We start from the raw sequence: 9869 nt of genomic DNA, 5'->3' as shown, positions 1-9869 counted from the left end.
TAGACTCTCCCTGCCTGGTAAATGCATTTAAGCTGATATTGTAACATAACCCTGATGACATCACTCTTACATCATTCGGGTTGTTTTTCTCACTTTAAAAAGTTATAAAAGTGGGAATGGTACTCCTAATGACCAGTAAGTCCCCTTTAACAGGGGCATTTAAAGCACTTAATGAATATTACATTAACATTAGTAACAATAATTATTCAATAATCAGAACACACAATAACACCACTTATGAGAAAATAATGTTTTATATTATAGAGTAATGTATTATATGACGACACATTTCTTCATATGGCTTTTCTTATTATGACACAGTTTAATTGGCTTATAAATACTCCAACGAATAATCAATACCCTAAGAGGTGCTGTTATACAGGCTAACTGGAGCCAGCAATAAGAGTCTTTCTGGTAAATCATAGACGAGCCTTCAGCATTTGTTATGTTTTAAGATGATAATGCACTCAACATTTCTCTGGGAACTTTAGTCGCATTATGTTTAATCAAATCAAAATCAAATACCACCCATTGAAAAAAAACAGAAATAATAATTTTCTTTTAATGGCCAACCAAATTTGTCCAGTGGGACTGACTCTCCCGTCCCACTCGACTCTCCTAATTCTGTAAAGCTGGGTATAAACTTCCCTCTGTTGAGTGGCAGGGATCAGCAACATCTGGCCAGGACATCAGGAAACGCCTCTCTCTCTCTCTCTCTCTTCTTCTCTCTCCCATCTTATCTCTCTCTCTGGTACTTCTCACAACACAACAACACACGCCACAATTTAAGGCCATACATTCGGTTACTGAGAGGGTGCAACTCCGTGAGGGCGTGAAGGGCTTGGTGAACATCTGGCTTCCCAGACTTCCCCTACAGGGAATCAACTTTTTGTTGTTTCTAACCAACTGCCTCTCATTTTATTTCTGGTTCTTCTCTACTTAGAGTCTACATAAATTATGGACAAACTTAGAGTTGTCTTATTTAAACTTCCTTCCTCCTACACTGCGACTTTCATCATGCATAGGTTTGCAAATGTACAGGAGTTAATTAGTGGATTTAATTGATCTGTTCCTTTATATTTCATATATGGTGGCCTGCACACCATCATTAATTACTCATTACATGTTGAAAAAGTAATTTCATGACTAAGCAGCAAAAGTAATATGTTACATTACTCATCACGACTTTTGTTAGTCAGCCAGTCTCCATCAACTGAAAACCCTCCACACCCACATGTCACATATTTTGTATTTAACACGTGCAGCAATACAAACCAGAGATTAAGTGTTAACAAGCTGGCAGACAAGCGGTTTGGAGGGATTTACTGACCGTCCAGCAGCTAACTCAGCCTCAGCTAGTAGTAAGTAATTTTATTAAGCATTTATTAAGCATTAATAAAGCCATTAGTTACAGCTTATAAATGCTTAATAAAGTGTGCTTTATAATACAGTACAGCCATTTTTGTTGCAAAGATAACTTCCAGTTGTCATTGATACAGCACTTACAGCAAGCTAAATTAATTGTAAATTCACATTTTACTTACTAATCGAGCAGCTGTTTATTATGTATTTTCAGCTGAGTGTACACAAGCCAACTCTCAGAGTGCCACAAACACATTCACCTCCAATTACTCTCCTGCTTAATTCATCTGCTTAATCCCATTTGGAGTCTGTGGGGCCTACTTTGGTTTTCTTTGTGAAGCAAGAGAGCCAAATAAGCAGTCGGAGCGAGCTGCTGTGTTGGTGTCTTCGGGGAGCGCCCCGCTTTACCATGAGCCCATCAGGGGCCTGTTTCTACACACATTAGCGGTTAATTATTATCAGCCCGCAGCCATAATGAGCGCTGCATCGACCTGTGGCTGTATGTGTAGCAGTAATATTACTTAATGGAAAAACAATCAGCCAGCTCTCCCCATTGAGCAGTTTAAGGAGTTTGCATAGATAATAGTCGATTGATTAGAGAGAAAATAGGAAAGTGTGTGGGTGTGTGTAAAAGAGCACTATGGATATTTGTTCTCTGCGTGTTATTGAAAAAATAAACCCTGTTTTAACCGTTGTAGTAATTTAAATAAAAGAATGTTCTTGACAGTTGGAAAATTGGTAAATTAAAATAAAAATCTGTACAAATATTTCAAAATAATAATCATAATTTTCATACATACTCTGCATTTACAGTAAACAGTATGTGTTGCTTTGTGTGAATCTCCTCAGGACTGTAACTTATTACTTTAACGAGTAAAAATAAACTTTCCACCTGCTAAAACTTTTATTATTCTTCACTAGGAGTATTCTTTGCTAGTGAAGCTTGTGTGGAGGAGAAAATATGAGAAAAAAGAATAAAAAAGGTGCAAAGCAAGAAATCACATAACAGGAAAAGGAAAGAGTGTATATGATGCTATTAGGCATTATTATTTTACTGTTAATCCCATTGAAAACGCAGACATATAATCATATTAAACTTTCAAGCTTTAGGTTCCTTTTGCAGGGGAAACTTATTGATCATCTTATTGATTGGAAATACAGTCAACTATGTTGCTTGCTGAAGATTTAAGTGACTAAAATAGAGTGTGTTTTGTTGATCCACTTTTTTAAAGAAGACTGCCCTGCCTGCCGATCTGTGGCTCAGTGAAACTCCAAAGAAGACAAAATGTGGCCTGACTTAACACTATAATGAAAAACTGTGGCTTTTCACATCTGTCTTCAAATACAGCTCTAACCCAGAAAAGATCTTTGCAGGAAAAAGAAAACAAATGCAAAATGTGCCTTCAAATGGAGCCTTGCATGCAATTTTTTCCTGTCATTTGTAAAATCAGGACAAAGTTTCCACGACTTCTATGAAGACATTTGGCCGACTGACTGTGAACGTGACTGGGCTGCTCCTCACATGTCGGTGATCCATTATTAAAAAAAATCAACTCAATATTATGGCTTATATCACCCTATGCATTATTCTGATTATCATGTTAAAGCACTTTATCTGTTTTTTAAATAAAGTATTTTTCACCTATTGTTTGGTGTAATGGCCGCCAACATGGTCCCATCTCATTTAAATATGTGTTCATCCACCCACATAATTTCACTTTAATTTTTTTACAGGCAGCTTTCATATTAAATAACTTATACTTATAATATATATTTTTTTATTTAAGTAACCAACCTGCTGGTCTCAGGTGCGTCTGGCCTCCACCTGGTAAAATATACAATAAGCAATGATAAAAGCCTACACCTGAGTCCAGGACTGTACCAAATGCCTGTCACAGTAAGGGGGAGGTGGTTGAAGAGAAATCACATTTGTTTATCATTTTTTACAGTTTTATCCATTCATCTGACAGCTACTGTATAATTGTTCTTCAGAATAACATTTTACGACTAAAAAAAGTGTTTTTCTAACTTTTGTCCCTTATCTCTTAAATAAAAAAGCGAGTCTAGTTGGAGCTCTTTATTTTATGTGTCTGATGTCTGTGAGTTGGTAGCAGTTCTGTTACAGAGACGTTTGCACATTAAACTTTATTAGGTTCAAAGAGGTCAAATCATTCCTTATTTCATTAAAAAAAGGGCAAATATGAGAGAAAAGTTAAAAACAAATGAGCAACTTGAAACTGTTCTTTCTTCTTTCCTACCTACCTTAAACCTTAGGATGATACACACTGGACTATAATATCTTACTTATGTATTGATGCTTCAATATTAATAATCTAGTAACGTCATATACAGTTATATATTTTTTTGCCTTTATTTTTATAGGGCAGCTCAAGGTAGACAGGAAAGGGAGCGAAAGAAAGAGGATAACAAGCAGCAAAATGCCACAGGTCGGACTCGAACCCATGACCACAGCAGCAAGGACTCAGCTCTACCAGAGTGAGTACTTCTGGTACTTTTAAGTACATTTTGCTGATAATGCTAATGTACTTTTATATAAATAGGATTTTAAATGTAGGACATTTTCTTGTAATGGAGTATTATTACATACTTTTTCTAAAGTAAAGTACCACAACTGAACTTGTCTGCACTTGACTTAGCTCAATTGGAAATACAAGCCTCTCATACACATACTAACCCACACAGACATGCTTACCGGTATCATATGTCCTTCTCTGGCAGGCTGTGTTCATTTTTACCCCCCTTTCGAGTTAAACATAAAGAAAACCAGAATGCTATTCTTACATACAGCCCGATGGAGCAGCGTCACACCGCTCTGAAGTCTGTATTTGTGAATTCCTGTGGAGACATGCAAAAAATGCACACACACACACACACACACACACACACACACATGTATACAACTTCTGAAGCCAAAAGAAAGGCTGGCATTTTCGAAACGCTGACATTTAAATTTGTCTTTGACGGTTCTTCACCACACACTTGTCATAACACTTGGGTAAAGTTCCTCTGCTGGCACTGCAGTCAGCTATTAAAAAAAGCCTCTGAGTATTGTTGTCATTCCTGACTGGGACCACTGGCTAATGCTAGCAGTGCATCAGTAGAGGAACGTCGTACTAAGTGGGTGGCAACGATGAGCAATTTAACAATCAATTCCTAACATAAACTATAATAATGACTTTTCTTTCTTTTGCTTGTTCTTTGTTTCGAGTGTTGCACTTTTGGGTTCCAGTTTGGACCCTAAAAAGAACCCTTTCACCCTTTAAAAATCCTACTTCTCTTCTTCTTCTGACGTGTATTTTGTTGCTCTCTTTGTGCGTCTGGTTCCTAGCATATCGTAGCGTTGCAGGAGGTCATCCACGCACTGGCACAAATCTGATCCCCGACCAGCTGTTAGAGACGGCTCATCTTCTGTCGACAAACATCTGCGGTTCATCTCCACAGTTCGACGGGAAATGCAGGACTTTTCAGTTCCCTCATGCTCCTCTCTTTTCTCCCTTTCACTCATTCCCGCTCTCTCTCTCTGATGTTTGTTTTTGCCTCGCGACCATCTGCTCCCGATGATTTCTGGAATACTGGAGTTCAATACACAGAAGCAGGTGGAGGCGAAAAGAAAAACACATTTAACTGACTTCTTCTACTTTGTGTTCGGTGATTGAAACTAAATTAGTCAGCCCCGGACATGGACATTATGCTCATAGGGACATATTTCACATAAACATGTCTTCCACATTGCACGTCTGAACTTTCACCCCTCTGATTCGTCACAGCCAGCACGCAGGTGTTCGGCCTCACACCTGTTAGCTCGAGGCAGAAAGAAAATAGAAATAAATGTCCCTTAACACCGACGGTTTGATCGCTTTGTCTGATTGAAAGTATCAGAATAGAGATGATACGTTACCACAGCAAAGACACTGTATTATCTGCGGCATTTGAGTGGCGGTTGTAATTAGCATTCCAACATTACACAACAACATCATCAACATTTTCTAGTAGCTATCTGAGGCATCACCACAATCCACCAGGAAATGTCTTTTTCTTCAGCTCAAACAGAACCTCTTTTCAGATTTTATAAGAAGCTGGAGCCCGACACTAACATCAGAATCTGATAATGACACATGGCCAGTATTTGTTTTTCATTCCTTAAATTTGCTGGGACCAAGTTGTCTACTCACATTTTAAGTTTATCTTGGCCAGTAACGTCAACACCGTTTGATATTCAGACATTCTGTGGCGTTCATATTCAACAGCTTTTCATCAGTTATCACCAGATCTGTTGGTGAGTGCAGAATAAAGCTGACTGATGTTCCACAGGTGTTATTTTTACCTCATGATCTCATACTGACACTGGCACTGTGTGCGACCTGACCGCAGACAGAAACTGTCAAGCTGACGTAGGGACGGTCTCAAAAGTGCATGCAGAATGGAGCTTTTTTAAAACAACTTTCTCTTTTTTTCATTAAAGTTTTAAACAAACAACTTTCTGTTTAAAATGATACAGTATGGTCCAAAGAGCTCTTATGGGCAGTTTTTTGTAACTTTCTTTCTTTTTATCATAAACACTTTAGACTAACTTTATTATATTATATTCACAACTTCCAGTTTTTTAAGTCAAAGCATACAATGTGCCTCAATGAACTCTCTTAACCACTGTTAAAACCCTCCTTTCTATTTATTTATACAGTGTATTATTTTACAAATAATGCTTTATTATTTAAAACATATATAAATGTAGCTACGTGATTTAAATATTATGTTGTTTTGTTGAGTTGCTAAACTTATACACACACTAATGAAGAGTGTAAATGTCAGTAAAAAGTATTTTAGCACGGATAAAATACAATATCTGACTACTTAGGCCCACATTTGGCATAAATCAGATATTCTTCTTACATAAATAGATAGAGATAGTAGCATTGTGTTATACTCTTAACTTATATATTTAAAAATATTGTTAAACATATTAATCCCGGGTCACATTGCATGTGCTACTTCAATGTGTGTGTGTGTGTGTGTGGATGTGTGTGGTCACTGTGAACAAACACAAAAATAACATCCCACATCTATGAAATCATAACTGCAAAGAGGCTTTATTGCATTAACACACACGTACAGCAAAACAGAATGATGAAGATGAAACACATGCACACTGAGAGAGTGACGTCAAACAAACGCACACACACACACACGCACGCACACACACAACCAGACAGACAGACACAGAGTGATGCTTTAGATGGTATGTCACAGACCACACATTGTGCCGGCTGTGTGTTAAAACAGTTATTCACGGTCTCGCATTCTGCTGCCCAGATCCAGAGATGAGTTGCCCTGGTAACCTGAACTTCTGGCCTTCATATGTGTGTGTGTGCGTGTGTGTGTGCATATGAATATGTCTTTGAGCGTATAGCAAAACAAAATGATAGTATAGCAAAATTATTTATAGATATATAATATAGAGCTAGATTGCTCTGATTATCTTGCACTTCAAATCATATCATGCTTACTGTACATGAACTTACCTAATTGGCCACAGGATTAATTGCTCCTGACTGCAGCAAATTGGATTCACTGTCATAGGTGGAGCAGCCAGACTCACTGAATATGGGAAGCTTTACTGTCTTTTGTCAAGCGGAGCTTCATAAATAACTTAGACTTCCTCCTCTGGATGGCTGCCAGTGGCTCTTCACTATAAACTACACAAGCTCCACGGCTTTCTCTGAGCAGCCGACTGCAAAATGGACTGCCGGCTCTTGACCCCTTAAGGAGTTCAGAGCCATATTTGGGCTAATATTTCTGTAAGGGAGAGCTAAAGCAATCGACCACCCTCCTTCCCACTGCCCTGTGTGTGCGTGCGTCTGTGTGTGTGTGTGTATCTGGAAGTAACCCAAGACAAAACCTCCTAAACCAGATTTATTTCTGACATAAAAACACACTGATCAATAATTATATGTGTGTAAATTTGGGGTCTTCTTTCCATGTGTTATAACTATATTCATTGCTACAGTGGTGGAAATTAAAACTGGAACTTTCCACACTTTTTGCAAAGAAAAATAAACATATAAAGGGTGAGGCGAGTGAGTTGCAACCTGCAACTACATTGCTGGACACCATGAAATCCTACACACCTTTAACAGGGAACGCTCATTATTCCAAAACCTCAATAGTCCAGAAAACATCCCAATGGACCGAAAGGCCTGTTTTTGTCTTTGCCTACATTTCCAAATATTAAGTTAAAGATGAAGTCAGGTCACAATAATAAATATGTGGTTATTGTTGTGAAATATTTGCAGTATTGTCAGGTTTAGGCACCAAAACTTGTTTTTAGGAAAAGATTATTGCTTGTGTTAAAATAAGTATGTTAGTTGGAACAATGGCTAACTAGCTGAACTAGCTAGCACCTCCAACTGACCTCTGACTTTTAGCTCTTTTGCTCTTTTGCTCTTTTGCAATTCTGATCTTTAGGGACATGTAGATCTTGTTCCTTTTTGAGATTGAATGCACTTATTGTAATTCGCTTCAGACAAAAGCACACGCACAGGTTTCACCGCTTCTACAAACACACACATGCACACAAAAGTGCCGCCCCACATTCATCATAGCACTTGAACGGTAATAGTGCTCCCATCACGGGGGGAAGGTTCTCTCCCCCGTGACAGCGAGAAGTCTTCCCATACGCCGGGTGGCCGCAGAGGGCCCCACGCACGGATGACATCAGTGCTCAGCCTGGAGGAGCCCGTGACAGCCGTATGTAAATTGAATATGACTAATCGCTTCCCTGCATCACCTCCGGGCCGCCGCGATGAAAGATGGAGAGGGAGATCTCCACCAGCGCGTCTGCTTTTGAAGTGTGAGAAGAGGGGCGAGAGGGTAGCCAACCAGACGGACAACAAATATGTCAGCCATTGTTTGATTTCTGAGAGACTCCTGCGAAATGAACCCACAAATAATAATAAAATAAAAGACACCCTAAAAAAGCAAACACTCAAGTCACTCAACACAGCGCTCCACACTAAAGTGTTAGCAAGGAGTCTTCTGTGGACACATGGATGGTTGCGGTGTCTATGTTCTCATCACGTAACGGCTGAGTTGACCAACATGACAATCTCCCAAAAAATGTGGTGCATTGCTTGAACAGTAAACCCCTTTTCTTTTCTTTTTTTTAAAGTGTAATACCTCTCAAGGGGGCAGCAGATGGGAGCGAGTTAAATCGCTATTCTCATCGCGGACCATCTTCCTCTCACAGCTTTGGTTTCCTCCAAGTGAAGTGGTTCACACACACACACACAGAGTAGAAGAGAGACAAAGTGAGAGAGGCAGTGGGAAGATAAAGTACTTCCACATGTGGAAGGCATGAAGAAGAGGCAGAGGTGCATGTGACCACCCATACAACAGGGGAATCCCAGGTGTCCTTGCCTTTGTTCTTACTGTGTTTGTGGTGTATAAGTGTGTGCGTGTGTGTGTGTGTGTGTGTCTATCACGCCTCTATCAGAAACTCACCATGAGAAGTTGTGTAAGATGTGCGTCACTGTGTGTTTTCTTCATATTGTTTTGATGAAAGATGCACAATTCCAGCGAAAATCATTTAAATTCGCAGATCTTTTCCTTCTGCACCTCCGTGTTGTTTTGCAATCAGACTTCTCGCACTGATTAATGTGCTGCATGTGATGACTTCTTTTAACACAGATGAAGCAGATTATAAAGCGCTCGCCAGCAGCCTGAATTGAAGTGTTGTCTGCCACATAGCTGTGGCTGGAGATGCACTGTCATTTCCTGACGCTTCCTTTTTAATTTGAGCAGAATAACTGTCCTTAACTGCGCCGCCTTCTCAGTAGCACGCTATATATTTGAAAATTACATCCTTAGCGTTTCGGGTCATAAAAAATAGTCAACAGAGTTGGTTGAGGAAGATTGAGTTCACAGGAACCAAGAAATCTACTATCTATCTACTTGAACGTTTGCCTTATGTAATTCCAGTCGATTTTATTCATAAAACATGATCTAAAAACACTCTTGCATACAAGACTCCCTAGAAAGTTTTTACAGAGAAGGAAACCAGCCTTTGAATGGACGTGGATCCTTGGAAAAGGGAGTCTCTGGGAGCTTGATGCTTGATTTTATGATGCAAAGAAGCCTTTTCAGATCCATAAACCTGGGTTTTTATTTTACACAATTTCTTCACACAAATTCACAATGATACAAATTTTGAACAAAATGATGAGAAAGTTTCCCCCTGAATTTTGGCTTGAAGTCAGTTTGTTCTATATACAGTGGGTTTGTGATGCCCCTTCCACCCTCTCCACACCCCACCTCCCCAAATCACCCCCTGACGGGCAGAGTAAACAAGTGGCGCTGTGTATATCCTCCATGTAATCTGGATTTAGCTCGGTGAGATCACGGCTGTTGGAGCAGAGAGCCCCCTGGACGCTCAGCTGCATTGTGGGAGGTTCCCTCTCAATGCCACCTTTGTCTATGTGTGTGTGTGTGTG

This window comes from Morone saxatilis, unplaced genomic scaffold (assembly GCF_004916995.1).
Source record: "Morone saxatilis isolate NCDOM2014 unplaced genomic scaffold, NCSU_SB_2.0 Contig6, whole genome shotgun sequence".
NCBI classification, from domain to species: Eukaryota; Metazoa; Chordata; class Actinopteri; family Moronidae; genus Morone; species Morone saxatilis.
The sequence above is the reverse complement of the archived record's forward strand: the minus strand, read 5'-3'. Positions refer to the sequence as shown.